Source organism: Protopterus annectens, chromosome 2.part1 (genome assembly GCF_019279795.1).
Source record: "Protopterus annectens isolate FY-2018-M chromosome 2.part1, PAN1.0, whole genome shotgun sequence".
Taxonomy (NCBI): Eukaryota; Metazoa; Chordata; order Ceratodontiformes; family Protopteridae; genus Protopterus; species Protopterus annectens.
Window position 1 is genome coordinate 48,859,300 of NC_056729.1, and position 19,597 is coordinate 48,878,896.

General features: G+C 44.9%; 1 protein-coding gene across 1 annotated transcript in view; it reads right to left on the reverse strand.

Annotated features, from left to right (window-relative positions):
- LOC122793961 overlaps positions 1–19,597 on the reverse strand; it is a gene marked incomplete at its 3' end in the record, with an annotated part of 2,396,194 nt that overhangs the window by 1,276,566 nt on the left and 1,100,031 nt on the right.

The window sequence follows — 19,597 nt, forward strand, 5'->3', positions numbered from 1 at the left end:
ATTTTTCCCTTTGGCTGTGTAGCATAAGGAAATGGCACGAGAAATCCAGGAGGAATTAGTTTGCCTGGAGACAGGACGGCCCAAGGCTCTTCTGTGATGGGAAATTAACAGCCTGTGCAACTTACGGATGGGGCTTGGTCTTAGCCAAATAATATCAAAGTAAATCCAAGGAAAGGTGAATCCTTTCACTAAAACATTGTGGTGAAAGAAAGAAGGTAGGGAAGATTGATGGCCTGATTCAAGGACAGCTCATTCACTACACCCTGGGCATAAAGGTTGGGTTGGTATGAAAGCAAACCCTGTTCCCACAGAAAACTGAAGGAGGAAATGCCATTAGGGCCTGCAGTTCACAAACCCTTCTGGCTGAGGTGATAGCAACCAGGAGGACAGCTTTCCATGTGCAGTGTTGAAAGGAAGAGTCCTTAGCTGGCTGAAATGGGGCTAAGGTAAGGTTTTCTAGCACAAAATTAAGATCTCAAGGGTGCGGGATAGGTGTCCTAGGGGGGTCTGATATGCAGGACCCCCTACTCAGGAAAAGCTAGACTTCCAACCTGGATGCCTGGGGAGAGTCTAAGGTAAACATGCTGAGATGGCAGATAAATGTATCTTGATGGAAGAATCAAAGCCACTTTTCGTCAGTTAACACAGGTAAGACAACCACAATGACTCTGCAGACACTGGTTGCGAACTATGGTTTACACACCTGACAGAAAACCTCTTCCATTTGGATAAAAAGGATTTTCTGGTAGTGGGTTTTCTGGCCACCTGCAGAACCTGTAGCACGTCGTTAGTGTAAAGATGTCTAAAGGGAATTAAAGCCCCATCACCCACAGGGTTAAGTTCAGGGTGGATATCGGAGGGTGTTGTGCGAGTTGCCTTCACCTGTGTAATTAGGTTCATCCTGAGGGGTAAAAGTACAGTTTTGTACCTACCATAAATGTAGATGTTCGAGTATTCACCCTGCTGCAGTCATCACACTTGGGTTATCCTGCCGTCAGGCGGTCCCGCAGTCGGCCCGAATTCCAAAGTCTTGGTCCAGCATTGGTTCTGTCACTTCTTCCCTGAAGTCAGTGCGCCAGGGGTATACAAGAGGCATCCGACGCCATTTTCTTCAGTTTTTCTTGCCCCAGATGTCAGGTGCCCCCAATAGGTGGGCTATATATACATACATATATATACATACATATATATATATATATATATATGTGTGTGTGTGTGTGTGTGTGTGTGTGTGTAGTGTATATATGTATATACATATATATCTATATATATATATATATATATATATATATATATATATATTATATACATCAATATAACAATAAAACAATACCTTCAGGCACAAGCAAATACACCACAGAGGTTGTATAAAATAGAGCGGTTTAGATAAGTTCAGCTAGTTCAGAGGGGAGGGAGGGTAACCTGGACTGCAGCAGGGTGAACACTCTAACATCTACATTTATGGTAGGTACAAAACTGTACTATGTTCATCATGTTACCCTGCTGCAGTCATCACACTTGGGTTGAATCCCAAAGCTAAGGATGGGTGGTGGAGTTAAACAGGGTTAGAGGAAGCTAGAAGGCATGCAAAACTGCAGTGGCAAAACCAGCTCTAGTCTTAGAATACAGAAGTAAGTGATCATGTTTGGTGAAGGTGTGCACTGAACTCAAGGTTGCAGCTTCCAGAATATCCTTGGTTGGCACTCCCCTGAGAAAGGCTGCTGATGTAGCTGTAGCCGTGGCGGAGTGGGACCTAATGTTAGCAGGTACCAGTTTCCCATGATGCGTGTAGCAGAAACGTATGCAATGCCGTATCCATTTAGAAATGGTCTGTTTTGAGATCGCTTTTCTTTGTGATCCTGCAGCATAGGCTTCAAAGAGCTGGTCAGATTTTCTGAAAGCCTTAGTCTTATCCAAGTAGTAACGTAATTGTCTGTGAATGTCCAAACAGTGCAGGAGTCTTTCTCCTTTGTTCTGGGGATTTGGGAAAAAAGTGGGCAAATTATTGGTTTGGTTTAGGGCCACACTGGATACCACCTTTGGCATAAAGGAAGGGTTAGTTCGTAGAGATACTCTGTCCTGATGAAAAATGAGGAAAGGCACCACTGACATTAGTGCCTGTAGCTCTGAGACTCCTCTAGCTGAGGTTATTGCTAGTAGCAAGGCAGTTTTCCATGAAAGAAATTTTAAATCAGCTGAAAAGCTGGTTCAAAGGGCGGCAATGTAAGCTTTTCCAGAACAAAGCTGAGATCCCAAGTAGGTGCTGGTGCTCTCCTGGGCGGTCTTATGTTTTTAGCCCCTCTGAGGTACTGTCTTAAGAGTGGATGAGAGACTAAAGGAGGATCCGTGTTGCAATGAACTGAAATTGCTGAGGCGTGGATCTTAATAGATGAAAATGAAAGTCCTTCGTGCAACATCTCAGTTAAATATTAGGAATGTTTGGATCAAGGGGATTGTGGCCTTTAGCCTGGTTCCAGGCGCAAAATCTTTTCCATTTGTCTGAATAGGTTTTCCTGGTGCTGGGCCTCCTGGCCTCCAGAATGACATCCATAACAGCTTTGGATAGAGGTGTTGGCTGGTTGTTTAGGTAATTTGCCATGCAGCCAGGTTTAAAGTCTTGAGCTGGCTGTGTAGAATCAGATTGTCTCACTGGGTGAGCAGGTGAGGAATTTGTGGTAAAATCCATGGTGGGCCATATTCCTTAGAACTGGAAACCAATGCTGGCGTGGTCAGTCTGCTGCAATGAGTATCATTTGTGGCCTCTCTAATCTGACTTTCAGCAGTACCTTTGCTAGAAGAGGCAGTGGAGGAAAGGCATACACTGTTGATGTTTTCCAACTGAAAGAGAGGGCGTCCACTTTCCACGCTTGTGGATGGAATGTCCTTATGCAAAATTTTTGAAGTTCTTAGTTTTGGGGGCTTGCAAACAGATCTATGTCTGGGGGTCCCCATTTTTGAGCTATCATTGCAAATACTTGTGGATCTAGTTCCCATTCGTGTGGATCCATGATGTTTTTGCTTAGGTAGTTTGCCAATGTGTTTTTCTTTCCTGGCAGGAATTGTGCTTGTAATTGAACCTGGTAAGACAGTGCCGTTTTCCACAAGGTCATTGCTTGCCTGCATAGAGGGTAGGAATGTGTGCCCCCTTGCTTGTTTATGTACCACATTACTGTGGTATTGTCCGTCTTTATTATTAGTTGTCCTGTGTGTAAGAGGTCCTTGAAAGCTGTTGGGGCATTCTGTACTGCTAGCATTTCTTTTTGATTGACATGCAGATCACTTTGATCTGTAGTCCATTTGGCCTGAATGCACTGTCCTGCCATGTATGCACCCCCAGGCATAGTCCGATGCATCTGTTGTCATAGTTTGCCTGGCTGTGGGTAAGGTGAAAGGCTGACCCTTGTTGAGGTGACATGCCTGTGCCCACCATAGAAACTCCTGTTGAAGGCAAGGAATGAGTGGTATCATTGTTTCCAAGCTGTGGCTGTGCTGAGTCCATACGCTTTTCAGGTACCATTGCAATTTCCTCATATGCAGTTTTGCAAATGGTATTAGTATGAAAGATGCCATGAATCCCAAGGCCTGCAGAGTTTTTCTTGCAGGGAGTTGGGTCTTTGTCATTATTTTGAAATATTGTGTCAGCTGTTGTTGCTTGTCTGGCGTGAGAAGCCATCTGGGCCGTTGTATTCAAGCTGGCATCCAGGAATATTATGTTTTGTGAGGGCACTAGTAGTTTTGATTTCTTTTCGTTTACTGTGTACCCTTGGAAACTTAGAAGGTGTTTGACAAATGCCAGATGCTTTAAAAGAATGTCCTTTCTTTCTGCTTGAAGAAGGCAGTCGTCCTGGTATGGGTATATTTTAATTCCTCTGTCTGCAATATGCAATTACTGGTGCCAGGCAATTTGTGAAGACCCTGGGCGTAGTAGATAAGCCAAAGGGCAATGCAGAGAATTGATAATGCATTGAACCTGCAATGAAGCGGAGGTATCTTCTGCAATTTTGTCTGATAGAGACATGCAGGTATGCCTCCTTGAGGTCCAACGTTACTAGCCAAGCATTCTTGCCCAGCATGGGAAGAAGCTGCTGTAGTGTTAGCATCTTGAATTTTGGTACTTGCAGATAGGTGTTCAGAATTGAAAGATCTAGAATGGGTCTCCATGCTTTGTCTTTTCTTGGGAGTAGAAAGAGTCTTGAGTAAAGTCCTTGTCCTTGCTCCTGTGTAGGCACCTGTTGAATAGCTCTCATGTCCATGAGAGCTGTAATTTGTTTTTGTGCCTCTGCCCATTGATTTGGTGGCAGGTTTGGCATTCCTTTTATCCTTGGCAAGGTATGAAAGTGGAATCTGTATCCTTGTGAGACAATGTTTAGCACCCATTTGTCTTTTGTGATGATGTGCCAGTTGCCTGCAAAAAAAACCCCTAATTTTCCTCCCAAGGGAGCTGCCACGAGAGATTTGCTTGTTAGTTTGAGGAATGAGTCATTGTGTTTGTCTTCTGCCAGCTTGGGGCCTGTCTTCTCCTTTCTGGGTAGCAGAACCCCATTAGCGAGGTTTGTAAGGGCCTTGTGACTGACCTCTGCCCCTTGGGTGCCTGTATTTGCCCCTCTGTGATCTGTCAGAAGCTGGAAAGGACCAGTTTTTTGTTGGCCAATTTCTGCTGAAACAAGGGGGTTGTACCTGTAAAAAATCCTTGACCGTCTACATAGACTTTGCCTTATCCTCCATTTTCTTTAAAACCTTTTCTGCTTTGACACCAAATAATACATCCTGCTGTAAAGTTGCATCCAATAATTTTGCTTTAACATGATCAGGTAGAGTTTGTTCTTTTAACCAAGCATGTCTACGTATGACAGACCCAGTAACAGCTGCTCTACAGGAAGCTTCCAATGAATCAAATCCACATTGTAAAGTATGTTTGCCCACCTGTTCAGCTGCATGCAACAGATCCTGCATTTCCTTGAATTTAGACTGGTCAGTATGTGCGCTCATTTTTTGTTTTAATGGAGACATTAGGAATTGCTGATATTTCAGCATGTGAAACTGACAATTTAATGCTCTCATAGCCAGAGTTGCTGAGGTGTATATTTTCTTTCCCCATCTATCTAGGGCTCTGGAATCCCTTTCAAAGGGCACAGGATTTTTAGCCATAGAACCTTTAGCCCCCTTGGGACCCTGGGAAATTGTTTCTAGGTCAGCCACAGGGCTTTTATAAAGGAATTTGTGAGAGTCAGGTACTCTGTAGTATCTGTCTGGTTTGGCTGGAGCAGGAGGTAGAGAGTCTGGATTTAGACTAGACTCCAAGTAAACATCATCCACAATATCTAAAACTGGAGGGATAGCAAGTGGTCTGTGCTGGGGTAGTAAAAGGAACTCTCTGAGCCTTTTCTTAGAATCAGAGTAGTCCTGCCCTTCCCAGTGGAAATGTTCCCTCATGGTATGTAAGGTTTCCCCAAAGGAGTAGTCCTCAGGGGGAAAAGCTGAGGGAATAGAGTCTTCAGCATCAGAGTCTTCATAAGGGGGAAAAGTGTAATCCTGTTCCTCAGAAGAATCTGAGGAAATTGAAACCTGGTCAGAGGAAGCATAATCCTCCTCTTGTCTTGGTCTTTTATCTGGAGGGGGATGGGAACCCCTGATTAGGGTAATCAAATCTTCAGCCATCTTAAGCATCTGTTTCTTAGGCATGGGGCCTTGAATTGTAGACTGATGTACAGTCTTTTTTGATTTTAAAGGAGTTTTAAGCTTAGCGCAAGATTTAATGGTGAGTGTAGTCGGTCTGAAGACACCTTCTGCAACCGGTGTTGCCACTGCACCAGGGTCTTCTTCGGCTCCGGTGTCAGAAGGGCCTAATGAATATGGCTGCATCAGCCTAGTAGTCTCCGCTTGAGAATCTGCAGCTGTATAGGGTTCCAATTCTGCGGTCGTCAGGGGCGGAGTAGGCGCCTCACTGAAAACCGGAGAACCAGCGACAGGCCCAGCAGAGGCCTCGGAGTCTGGCTTGTTCCTAGGCTGCCTGTCCTTATCCTTGCGTTTTTTATGCATGCCGGTGGTCGGCTGCTCCGACGGCATGATATAATTAAATTTCCTACCAAAATAATTGCGTGCGAAGTCAAAACGGCATTTGATAGTTCGTTTATTAAACCTAGCACAAAATCGACAACCTGTGACGTCGTGGTCTGGGCCTAGGCAAGGAATACAATAAGAATGGAAGTCCTTATGAAGTATTTGCTTCCCACAAGAAATGCAATTGTTAACTTTTTCTGATATCGGACTGAGGCAAGAAAAGGTTCCCCAACGGGGTACTTAGCTTTATTGAAGACTTCGGACTGAAATTAGAATCGAAAATCTCAGGTGTCGGCCGACCAGCACTTGCGAACTGCTTCTGCTTCGGGCACCGCGCGGCAAGAAAGACTGGAGAAAATGGCGTTGGATGCCTCTTATACACCCCTGGTGCACTGACGTCAGGGAAGAAGCGACAGCAACCGACGCCGGACCAAGACTTTGGAATTCTGGCCGACTGCGGGATCGCCTGACGGCAGGAGAACCCAAGTGTGATGACTGCAGCAGGGTAACACTAACATCTTGTGGTTACTGCCCTTGGCTAGATGATAGAGAAGGGGGAACCCATGCTGTCGGCCAAAAGGGGGTCACCATCAAGATTTTTGGTTGTTAACTGAATTTTCAGTAGAACTTTCAGAAGAGGAGGGAAAAAAGGAATGCATATGCAAACATCCCCTTCCAAGGAAAGAGTATCCACCTTTCACACCCCAGGAATGTGTATACTGGTGCATTAAGTGAGAAGCTGTTTATGGGGAAGGTTAACAGGTCTACCAGGGGAATACCCATCAATGGACTGTTCCAAGAACACATCCTTATGTAGCATCCATTCGTGGGATTGAGTCATGGACCTGCTTAGTGGGTCTGCCATCACGTTTTGAGCTGAGGGGATGTAGACTGCCAGGACAGACACCTGGCTCTGCTGGGCAATCCCCCACACATAGAGAGCCACTCTGCAAAGGATGTAGGACGATGTGCCCCACTGCTTTTTGATGTACCAGAGGACTGTGGTATTGTCTGTGTACCACCTTAGCACTCCTGGTAACAGCTGGGGATTGAATATTTGTAGAGCAAAAATCAAGGCCCTCATTTCTTTGATGTTGATATGCTCTCCCAACTGGAAGGGATTCCATACATCTCATACACTCCAGTTCCCTGGGGCTGCAACTCAACCTGTGGATGACGCATCTGTGTACAGATCCTGGTTTTGGGGGGGGGGCTGTAGCCTTGCCATGGTTACCAAGAGTCGCTGGAAAGTACAGTTGTGTACACTTACCATAAATGTAGATGTTCTGTTCGAGTGTATTCACTGCTGCAGTCATTACATTTGGGTAATCTGCTAGCAGGTTGCCCTCAGTCGGCCTGAATAACAAAATACTGGGTCCTGCATCAGTTGTTGCATCATCTTCCATGACGTCAGGTCGTCAGGGGTATAGAACATGCAGCCGATGCCATTTTATTCAGTTTTTCTTGCCCCAGATGTCCATATACATATATATATATATATATATATATATATATATATATATATATATATATATATATATATATATAAAAAAACAGTAAATATAAAGATGCACTTCTAGAAACAAACTTTACCTTCAACTAAAAGCAAATACACCACAAAGGCTTTTGAGTATAGTGAAGGAAAGAAAAGGTATAGAAAAGGGGGATGGCAGGTGGATAACCTGGACTGCAACAGTGAATGCACTCGAACATCTACATTTATGGTAAGTGTACACAACTGTAGTATGTTCTTCGTCTTTCACTGTTGCAGTCATTAAATTTGGGTAGAATCCCAAAGCTATGGATGGGAGGATGGAACTAAACAGCATTAGGAGCGGCTATAAGGCACTGCAGGACCGCAGTGGCAAAGCCTACCCTGGATATGGAGAAGAGAGGTAAATGATAATGCTTTGTGAAGGGTATGAACAGAGCTCCAAGTAGCAGCTTCTAGAATGCCTTTGGTTGGGACCCCTCTGAGAAAAGCTGCTGAAGTAGAGGCAGCCCTGGTGGAATGTGATCTGATACCCTTGGGCACAGGTTTACCATGGTGCAAATAGCAGAAACGAATGCAGTGGCTTAACCACTTAGAAATAGTCTGTTTTGATATAGCCCTCCCCTCTGACCCTGCAGCAAAAGCTACCAGTAGTTGCTCAGACTTTCTTAGAGATTTGGTCCTGTTCAACTAGAATCGTAGTTGTCTGTGTACATCTAATGAATGCAGAATCCACTCCCCCTTGGTTCTGCGGATTTGGGTAAAATGCTGGCAGATAAACAGTCTGGTTAAGAGCCACACTGGATACCACCTTTAGGCATAAAAGAAGGATTGGTCCTGAGGGACACCCTGTCTGGGTAAAATATAATAAAAAGCTCCACTGCCATGAGAGCCTGTAGTTCTAAAACCCTTCTTGCTAAAGTAACTGCCAAGAGAAAAGCTGTTTTCCAAGATATAAATTTTATATCCGCAGTAGCTGCTGGTTCAAAAGGAGGCAGGGTGAGTTTTTCCAGCACAAAATTGAGGTCCCATGCAGGAGTTGGTGATCTTCTGGGAGGGCTTACATTTTTGGCCCTTCTAAGATACTGTTTAAGCAGAGGATGAGAAAAGAGGGGAGGCTCTGTGTTGTAATGAGCCGAGATGGAAGAGGCATGGATTTTTATTGAAGAAAAAGATAGGTCCTTGTCAAGCATCTCAGTCAAATATTGTAAAATCTGAGGAATATTGGGCTTTGCTGCGTCTATTCCTCGTGCTTGGTTCCAAGCACAGAATCTCTTCCATTTATCAGCATAAGATTTTCTAGTACTAGGCCTTCTGGCTTCCAAAATGACATCCATCACAGATTTACTGAGAGATGTTGTTTGAATAATTAGTTCATTAGCCATACTTACTGCAAGATTCAGAGTTTGGAGCTGTGTGTGCAGAATTTGGATAGTTCTGCTGAGACAGTAGATGAGGTATTTGAGGCAAGTACCATGGAGGAAGGTGAGACATATTCCTTAGAAGTGGGTACCAGTGCTGGTGAGGCCAGCCCAGAGCAATTACGATAATTTTTGTTTTTTCCTGTCTGACTTTTAGTAAGACCTTGGAGAGTACAGGCAGAGGGGGAAAGGCATAGACTGATAGTTTTTTCCAGCTGAAGGATAGGGCATCCACTTTCTATGCTTTTTTGTGATGAGTTCTTGTGTAGAATTTGTCCAACTGATAACTTTGGGGAAAAGCAAATAGATCTATGTCTGGGTTCCCCCATTTCTGTGTTAACATGCTCAAGATTTGTGGATCCAGTTTCCATTCGTGCAGGTCCATAAGATTTCTGCTTAGGTCGTCTGCCAGAGTATTTTGCTTTCCTGGCAGGAATTGAGCTTGAAGATGTATTTGGTAAGTCAAGGCTGTGTTCCACAAGGCCATGGCTAGTCTTCAAAAGGGGAAGGAATGTGTACCCCCCTGCTTGTTTATGTATCACATAACTGCGGTGTTTGTCCATCTTTATCAGTAGTTGTCCTGGATGAAGTAAGTCATTGAAGGCTGTCAGAGCATTCTGAACAGCTAGCATCTCTTTCTGGTTGATATGCAGATGCATTTCGTTTGGGCTCCATTTGACCTGAATGCATCTCCCTGCCAGGTTGCCCCCCCCCCAAGCATAGTCTGATGAGTCTATAGTTAGGGTTTGGGTGGCAGGGGGTAGAGTGAATGACAGTCCCTTGTTTTGGTGACATGTCTCTGCCCACCAAAGAAACTCCTGTTGTAGGCAGGGAATGAGAGGAATCATTGTCTCCAGGCTGACAATGTTGACTCCATAAACTTTTTACGTACCATTGAAATTTCCTCATATGCAATCTCGCATATGGAATTCGTAGAATGCAGGATGCCATGAATCCCAAAAGCCTGCAGAATTTGTCTTGCAGATAACTGGGTTTTTGTTGCCAATTGTTTGAATGTTGTCAGTTGCCTTTTTTTGTCTGGCGTGAGGTAAGCTAGCTGGGCAGTTGTATTCAAGCTTGCACCCAGGAATGTAATTATTTGAGAGGGTACCAGTTGTGAATTCTTTTTGTTTATGGTGTACCCTAGGCATGCTAGAAGCCTTTTTACAAACGCCAGATGTTGAAGAAGAGTGTCCTTGTCCCCTGCTTGAATGAGACAATCGTCCAGATAAGGATAAATTTGAATGCTTCTTTGTCTGCAGAATGCAATTACTGGAGCCATGCACTTTATAAAGAACCTGGGCGCAGTAGATAAGTCGAAGGGCAGTGCAGACAATTCATAATGGAAAAAAATCTGCTTTGAAGCGGAGGTATCTTCTGCATGATTCCCTTATTGGGATATGCAGGTATGCCTCTTAAGTCTAGAGATATTAACCAAGCATTCCTGCCTAGCATAGGCAGTGGCTATTGTAAAGTCAGCATTTTGAATTTTGGAATGTCCAGGAACGTGTTCACAATTGATAAGTCCAGTATTGGACGCCATGAATTGTCTTTTCTGGGTATCAGAAAAAGTCTTGAATAAAAACCTTGTCCTTTTCCCTTTTCTGGTACCGGTTGAATATCCCCATATCCATGAGGGACATGACTTGTTTCTGGGCCTCTGCCCACTGTTTTTGTGGCAGATCTGGCCATCCATTTGGAATTGGCAAAGTATGGAAATGAAATCTGTACCCCTTGGATACTATGTTTAATACCCATTTGCCCTGGGTAATTAACTGCCAATTTTGAGCATGAAGTGCTACTTTTCCCCCCAAGGGGCCTACCAAAAGATAAGTGCTTGGTGATGGTAGAGGAAAGTCACTGAGACTGCTTACTGTAGGGTTGTGCTTTGTTTCCTCCAGATTTGGAGGTGGAGGCACCCCATTGCTTTGATCAGTAAGAACCCTGTGATTGGTATCTGGAGCCTTTTGAGCACCTGGATTTGCCCTGAATGGCTCTGTTGGACACAGAAAAGGACCAATTTTTAGTTGGCCAGTGCCTACTGAACCTGGGTGGCTGCACTTGCAAGAAATCCTTTACAGTTTGCATAGATTTAGCTTTGTCTTCCATTTTCTTTAGAAACTCTTATGCCTTATTACCAAACAAAGTATCATACTGCAAAGGGGCATCCAACAATTTAGCTTTAACATAATCAGGCAGATTTTGCTCCTTCAGCCAGGCATACCTTCTAATCACAGATCCAGTAACAGCAACCCTACAAGAGGCCTCCAAGGAATCAAAACCACATTGCAAAGTATGCTTTCAACGTGTTCTGCTGAATGCAATAATTCCTGTAACTCTTTTCCACACAATCAGAAATCAACATAATTTTCTGTTTCAGTACGCCCATAACATGCTGTTGATAATTAAGCATATGAAACTGACAGTTTAAAGCCCTGATTCCCAAGGTTGCAGACGTATAAACCTTCTTACCCCATCTATCCAGCGCCCTGAAATCTCTATCAGAAGGGGTGGGATTTTTGGCTGTAGAGGCCTTTACACCCTTGGGACCCTGAGAAATGGTCTCAGGATCAGCAGCAGGATTTTTGAAAAGAAAGTTGTGGGAGTCAGGAACCCAGTAATATCTGTCTGGCTTACTAGGAGCCGTAGGCAGCGAATCAGGAGCCATGCTAGATTCAGAGAACACATCAACAATGTCTAATACAGGAGGGTATTGCCAAAGGCCTATGCTGAGGAAGAAGGAAATCCCTAAGCCTCTTTTTTGATTCAGAGAAATCCTGACTCTCCCAGTGAAAATGTTCCCTTAAAGTATGCAAAGTCTCTCCAAAAGAGTAATCCTTGGGAGGAGATGCAGATGGGATGGATTCCTCTGCATCAGAATCCTCATAGGGTGGAAGAGAAAATTCCTGATCAGAAGAGGAATCAGAAGAAATGGAAACCTGATCTGAAGATTCATAATCAGTGCCTTGCCTAGGCCTCTTGCAGAGGGTTGGGAACCCCTGATCAAGGTAATTAAATCCTCAGCCATTTTGATCATCTGTTTTTTAGGCATAGGGGCCTGAGCACGTGGCTCATGCGTCAGACACAGAAGTAGTTTTTGACCTTATTTTTGTTGCTGGTGTCGGTTTAATATAAAAATGTTGAGGCCTGAAAACACCCCCAGAAGCCGGTGCCTGCTCAGCGGCTCCGGACCCATCCAAGGGAGAGACATCCGCGGGTTCAATACTCTGAGAATCTCGCGGCATACCGGACTCCAAATGGTTCTCGGTAGAGGCCTGCGACTCAAAAGTAGCGGGCATCAGTGGCTACGAAAATGCCTCACTGAGTACCAGCGAACCAGCGACTGGCTTAGGAGAAGCTTTGTCGCCAGTTTTGGACCTCGACGGTCTGTCTGTCTTTTTCTTTGCGTTTTTTTATTAACTCCGGTAGTCGGATTGCTAACCAACAACATTTCAGGATAATTAAATCTTGAACCAAAATATTTAGAAGCAAAAATATACAGACGCTTAATAGTGCTTTGGTTAAATCTAGCACAAAACCGACAGCAAGGCACGTTGTGATCTGGGCCTAGGCAAGGAATACAGTACAAATAAAAATCCTTATGAAGTATTTGTTTCCCACAAGTTATGCAATTATTAACTTTTATGGACATTGGTAAGGAGCAAGAAAAAGTTTCCCCAACGGGGTACTTGGCTTTAGTTTGGAGACTTCGGTTCTTAAACTCGAATACGAAAACTTCAGGAGTCTGCCGACCGGCACTTGCAAACTGCTTCTGCTTCGGGCACCGCGCGGAAAGACAGACCGAATAAAATGGCATCTGATGCATGTTTTATATCCCAAACGACCTGACGTCATGGAAAAAGAGACAGTAACCGATGCAGGACCCAAGACTTTGTTATTCAGGCCGAGTGAGGGCAACCTGCCAGCAGACTACCCAAATGTAATGACTGCAACAGTGAAACACGAAGAACATCTCCCTGACGGACAGACTGTAGTGGAATTGGTCCCTGAAAGTAAATAATAAGGGTCATAATTTTGTCTGGGGGCAGGCAGACCATTTGGGCTGTGAGTATCCTGCAACCAAAAAACACATGGTCCTGGGATGGGTTCAAGGAAGATTTTCGTTGATTTATGGTAAACCCAAAAGTGTTCAGCAGGGTCATGGTGTAGTATAGATGCTCCTGCACCAACCCTGGGGATGAAGCCTGAATGAGAAGATCATCCAAGTAAGGAAATACCTGAATGCCCTCCATTCTGCAAAAGGCTATAACTGGGGACAAACATTTTGTGAATATTCTGGGGACCGTAGAGAGAACAAATGGCAAAACACAGAACTGAAAATGAGAAGAACCCACACAGAATCAAAGGAATTCCCTGAACAGTGGGTGGATTGTGCAAGTAAGCATTTTTTATGTCCAAAGACAACATGTAAGCCTGAGGAAGAATCAGCGGTACGAGAGTAGGAAGAGTCAGCATGCGGAAGGAAGGCACCTTGAGAAAGGTGTTTAAATGAAATAGGTTTAAGACAGGCCTCCAAGGACCTTCCTTCCTGGGGATTAGAAACATTCTAGAATAAAATCCTTTTCCCCTTATAGCTGGAGGCACCTCTTGAATGCTGCCCTGGGATAATGGGGAATTCAGGACTGGAAGAAAGGTGGCCATTTGGTCTCATGGTCGGGGGTTGGGGAATACCTCAAAAAAGATGGTCTAGATTCCCAGGTCATGAAGTAACCTTATTTGATAATGGTAAATAACCAAAAGTCCTAAGTAATCCGTTTCCAAGCTGGGAGCGACATGTAGACGAAGAGAGAGAGGAGTGGATGGGTTTAGGGCCTGGTAGTCACAGACTACCAGGTTTGGTCTGAGAAGGCTGCTTGTGAGCAGGTGTAGGAGGACAGGATCTGGCAGGAGGCTGCTTTCTGGAAGACTCTCTCTCTTTTGAGGAGAGGTGTTTAGAAGGCTTCCTAACAATGGAAGTCTTGACAGGGCAGTTCCTCGAAGCAGGAACATATTTGTGTCTCCTGGTCCCCAAGGTCATGAAGTTCTTTGCCCTTTTCCTGAAGGGCCTTGAAGAGCTCAGCAGCTGCTGAACCAAATAAGGCTTTATCGAAGGATGAGTCTACAAGTTTTGCTTTGATATCATCTGGCAAAGGCTGCATCCTGAGTCAAAAATGCCTTCTTGATACTGACACTGATGCAGCTGCCCTGGCAGAGGCCTCCGCTGCATCCTAACTATATTTTACAGTGTGTCTGGTAAGTTGACCGCAAGATTTAAGGTGGTTAGTTATTTTGGACTTATTAGAACAGACTGTTAATTCTCCAAATTGCTTGATGGTATCTGTCAGCAGAGCCAATGCATATCTGGCCGTACAAGTCTGGTAATTAATGGCCCTAACAGCCAAGGTGGCAGAAGTAATAACTTTTTTGCCCAACCTCTATATAATCTTACTTTCATTATCTGACGGGATCAAGGAAGTGGAGGGTAGCAATTTGGAGGGTCTATCTGCAGCCACAGAGATGGTAGCTGGATCTGCTGATGGGGCCTTAAACAGGAACTTAGCATCCTCAGGCACTTTGTAGAACCTGTCATGGTGTTTAGGAGCAGGAGGTTGGGAGTCTGGGGGCTTGGAAGCAGCCATAAAGGCATCCAAAACGGAAAGACTGGGCAAGGGGAATTGCAGAAGGTTAGAAGACTCCATCTGTAAGTGGTCAAAATACCTCTTTTGTGTCTCGGACACCTGACTGCAATCCCATTTGAAATAGTCTCATTTGAACAATGGTCTCCCCAAAAGTGATGTCTTCTCCAGGTCAGTGTGCTCCACTGGAGTCCTCCTCTGGGGAAGCATACCCCAAAGGAGAAGCTATCACAGAAGTGTACGTAACTAAAAGAATCATCCCCAGAGGAATATTCATCTAAAGAAGAAAGATCTGCCAAAGGCCTTTTCCTATGAGTGGGGGGAGAAGAAGGGGCCTGGATCGCAGCTGGCACCTGGCGTAAGGCCATGAAAGCATTCAAGAGACCTTGGGTAAAGGTCTGCCAGTCGGGGGCTTATTCGGAAGACAGACCATGTTGCACCAGAGAAGTTTGCTTGGTTTTCTTTAGGAGGCTCTGATATATGGTGTAGAGTAGGGGACTGGACACTGGGTGACACTCCACAACATTCGAAAGAACATTGTCTTGTACTACAATCTCAGTATCCCCATGTGGCCCTTTGGAAATAAGCCAAGGTCCCCCCCTGGTGCCCGGGTCAGATGCCTGCGGTCCCATCTGGGATGTGCTGGCAGTCTCCTTAACGGCTTCCACCATGGTGCCCATCAAGGGAGAAATCTGTGGCTTCTGACACGGCCTCAGGGCTTCATTGGCCACAGGAGGGACGCCCATGGTAGAGGAAGCAGCCATGGTTTCGGGCCTAAGATTCCTGGGCCTCGAGCTGTGGCTCTTCCAAAGGTCCAAACATCAGATCCATGTCCCTAGCAAGGCGCTTCAGACACTGATTCGCTAAATATAACCTAAGGGAAGGGAGATGGCTTCTAAGAGTTTTCAGACAAAGGCTTTGCAAATATCAAAAGAAGTACGGTTGTGTTCTGGGCCTAGGCAGAATAAACAGAGCTCATCTGAGTCTATGTGGAATCTGCCTTCTATACTGACACTTACCCTTTCTACCAGATATTAAATGACAAGAAAACTGTAGCAAAAGGTAATAACCCCTATGGGGTGCTTATCTGAACACACATGAATCACAAGTTAACTTTCCCCTGCGAGTGACGACCAGAGCTGGTAGTCAAACAGGCGGCAGAGAAGTTTGAAGGAAGGTGCATGCCGACATCCACTTTATACCAGACATCTGTTTATGGTAGACGTACGATGAGTGATGAGCCGAAGCACGTACCCACGCAACAGCAATTTAACTTTGGTAAAACAGCCGTGCGTACGAGCCAACCGGAGGTGGACTCTCTCGTGTCATGGATACTGCAGCATATGGCTAGAAGGACACAGTTTAGTTTTTTGCATATCCACCCTAAGAAGGCTCTGACCCAGGACGGCATTCAATAACTGCAGTAGGAACTTCTTCCTCAACTAAAATCTGCACAACACCTACAGGCCCCTCAGAAATAAATAAACCATGGTTCCCCCTGAACATCCAAAACAGATGCCTGCAAAGCCTCATCAAATGTGCTGTCAGCCAGATCCTCACTGGCCTCCAACCCAGTTGTGGCAGACCCTGAGTGAAGGCCTACCACTCACTCAGCAGATCCTTAGGGGCAGGAGAAACATGTTTAACTTTTTGCTTTTTCTTTAATGGGACATCTGCCTTAAAAAAATTGGAAGGCATTGACCCAGGACAGCATTCAATACTAGTAGTAGGGATGACTTCTCTGACTAAAATCTGAGGAATACCTCTAGGCCCCTTGGAAATAATCAACCGTGTTTCATCCTGAGCATCTGAAATGGACATCTGCAAAGCCTCCTCGGATGTGCTTAAAGTCTGATCCATGCCTGCTTCCAACCCGGTCACAGCAGAGGAATCAGGCAACAAAACTGCGAAAAGGAGAAATGTCCAGTGGAGGCTGAGCAGCTGAAGATTCCGGCCTAGACTTCTTGGCCACCTTCTTCCCTGATGACTTTCCCTTGGGATGGGAAATTCCATCCAAAGCATCTTTCACTAGAAGTTCAAGTCATTGATTCTCCAGATGCAGCGCCAAAAGTCTACCACGCAAAGTTTTTTGTACAAAAGCCTGACAGCTGGAACAGGATGTATGGTCATGCGAGGTGCCAAGGCAAAAAGTACAGTTTTGTAACTACCATAAATGTAGATGTTCGAGTGTTCACCCTGCTGCAGTCATCACACTTGGGTTATCCTGCCATCAGGCGGTCCCGCAGTCGGCCCGAGTTCCAAAGTCTTGGTCCGGCGTCAGTTGCTGTTGCTTCTTCCCTGACGTCAGTGCGCCAGGGGTATATAAGAGGCATCCAACGCCATTTTCTTCAGTTTTTCTTGCCACAGATGTCAGGTGCCCCCAATAGGTAGGCAAAATATATATATAGTTACATAAAAAAATACATATAAAAATAAAACAATACCTTCAGGCACAAGCAAATACACCACAGAGGCAGTATAGGCTAGAGTGGTATAGATAAGTCCAGCTAGTTCAGTGGGGATGGAGGGAGGGTAACCTGGACTGCAGCAGGGTGAACACTCGAACATCTACATTTATGGTAGGTACAAAACTGTACTATGTTTGTGTTACCCTGCTGCAGTCATCACACTTGGGTTGAATCCCAAAGCTAAGGATGGATGGTGGAGTTAAACAGGGTTAGAAGAAGCTAGTAGGCCCTGCAAAAAGTACAGTTTTGTACCTACCATAAATGTAGATGTCCGAACAGGAATGCATCTGCAGTCCTTACAAATGGGTTGTCCTGTCGTCAGGCAGTCCTTGAAGGACATAGTACAGTTTTGTACCTACCATAAATGTAGATGTCCGAACAGGAATGCATCTGCAGTCAGGATTACCCTCCCTCCTTCCCCCCTGAGGTATTCCTAGGGTATTTGCCCATCTAATAGCTAGCTGGGGGGGGATCTATTATGGTGTATTTGTTTGTATATATGTACATACATGCTTATTTTTTGTGTTTGCTCTCTATTATTTGGAAACATTGGCATTTATCCAAAATTTAGCCTATCCAAGAGGGCGACTGGCATCTGGGGCAAGAAACACTGAGGAAAATGGCGTCGGCTGATGCCTTTATACCCGAAAAGCTGCAGCTATGACATCTGGTGAAGTGCGACACCAGCCGAGGCCAGACCCAGACTTTGGAATCCGGCCGACCGAAGGGCTGCCTGACGACAGGACAACCCATTTGTAAGGACTGCAGATGCATCCTTGAAGGACATCTGCAGTGGCAAAACCAGCTCTAGCCTTCGAATATAGAGGTAAGTGATAGTGTTTGGTGAAGGTGTGCACTGAACTCCAAGTTGCAGCTTCCAGAATATCCTTGGTTGGCACCCCCCTGAGAAAGGCTGCTGATGTAGCTGTAGCCCTGGTGGAGTGGGACCTAATGTTAGTAGGTACCGGTTTCCCATGACGTGTGTAGCAGAAACGTATGCAATGTCCTATCCATTTTGAAATGGTCTGTTTTGAGATAGCTTTTCCTTGTGATCCTGCAGCATAGGCTACACAGAGCTGGTCAGATTTTCTGAAAGCCTTAGTTTTATCCAAGTAGTAACATAATTGCCTGTGAATGTCCAAAGGGTGCAGGAGTCTTTCTCCTTTGTTCTGGGGATTTGGGAAAAAGGTGGGCAAATGAATGGTTTGGTTTAGGGCCACACTGGATACCACCTTTGGCATAAAAGGAAGGGTTAGTTCGTAGAGAGACTCTGTCTTGATGAAAAATGAGGAAAGGCTACACTGCCATTAGTGCCTGTAGCTCTGAGACTCTTCTAGCTGAAGTTATTGCTAGTAGCAGGGCAGTTTTCCATGAAAGAAATTTTAAATCAGCTGAAAAAGCTGGTTCAAAGGGCGGCAGTGTAAGCTTTTCCAGAACAAAGTTGAGATCCGAAGTAGGTGTTGGTGCTCTTCTGGGCAGTCTTATGTTCTTAGCCACTCTGAGGTACTGTCTTAGTAGTGGATGTGAAAATAAAGGAGGATCTGTGCTGTAATGAGCTGAAATTTCTGAGGCGTGGATCTTAATAGATGAAAAGGAAAGTCCTTTGTGCAACATCTCAGTCAAATATTGTAGAATCTGAGGAATGTTTGGATCAAGGGGATTTTGGCCTTTAGCCTGGTTCCAGGCACAAAATCTTTTCCATTTGTCTGAATAGATTTTCCTGGTGCTGGGCCTCCTGGCCTCCAGAATGACATCCATAACAGCTTTGGATAGAGATGCTGGCTGGTTGTTTAAGTAATTTACCATGCAGCCAGGTTTAAAGTCTTGAGCTGGTTGTGCAGAATCTGATGGTTTCATTGGGTGAGCAGATGAGGAATTTGTGGTAAAATCCAAGGTGGGCCGTGGGCCATGTTCCTTAGAATTGGATACCAGTGCAAGCGTGGCCAGTCTGGTTCAATGAGCATCATTTGTGGCCTCTCTAATCTGACTTTCAGCAGTACCTTTGCTAGAAGAGGCAGTGAAGGAAAGGCATACACTGTTAATGTCTTCCAACTGAATGAGAGGGCTTCCATTTTCCAAGCATGTGGATGGAATGTCCTTGTGCAAAATTTTTGAAGTTGGTTGCTTTGGGGGTTGGCAAACAGATCCAAGTCTGGGCGTCCCCATTTTTGAGTTATCATTGCAAATACTTGTGGATCTAGTTTCCACTTGTGGGGATCCATGATGTTTCTGCCAATGTGTTTTTCTTTATTGGCAGGAATTGTGCTTGTAATTGAACCTGATAAGACAGTGCTATGTTCCACAAGGTCATTGCTTGCCTGCATAGAGGGTAGGAATGTGTGCCCCCTTGCTTGTTTATGTACCACATTACTGTGGTATTGTCCGTCTTTATTATTAGTTGTCCTGGGTGTAAGAGGTCCTTGAAAGCTGTTAGGGCATTCTGTACTGCTAGCATTTCTTTTCGATTGATATGCAGAAGCTTTTGATCTGTAGTCCATTTACCCTGAATGCACTGTCCTG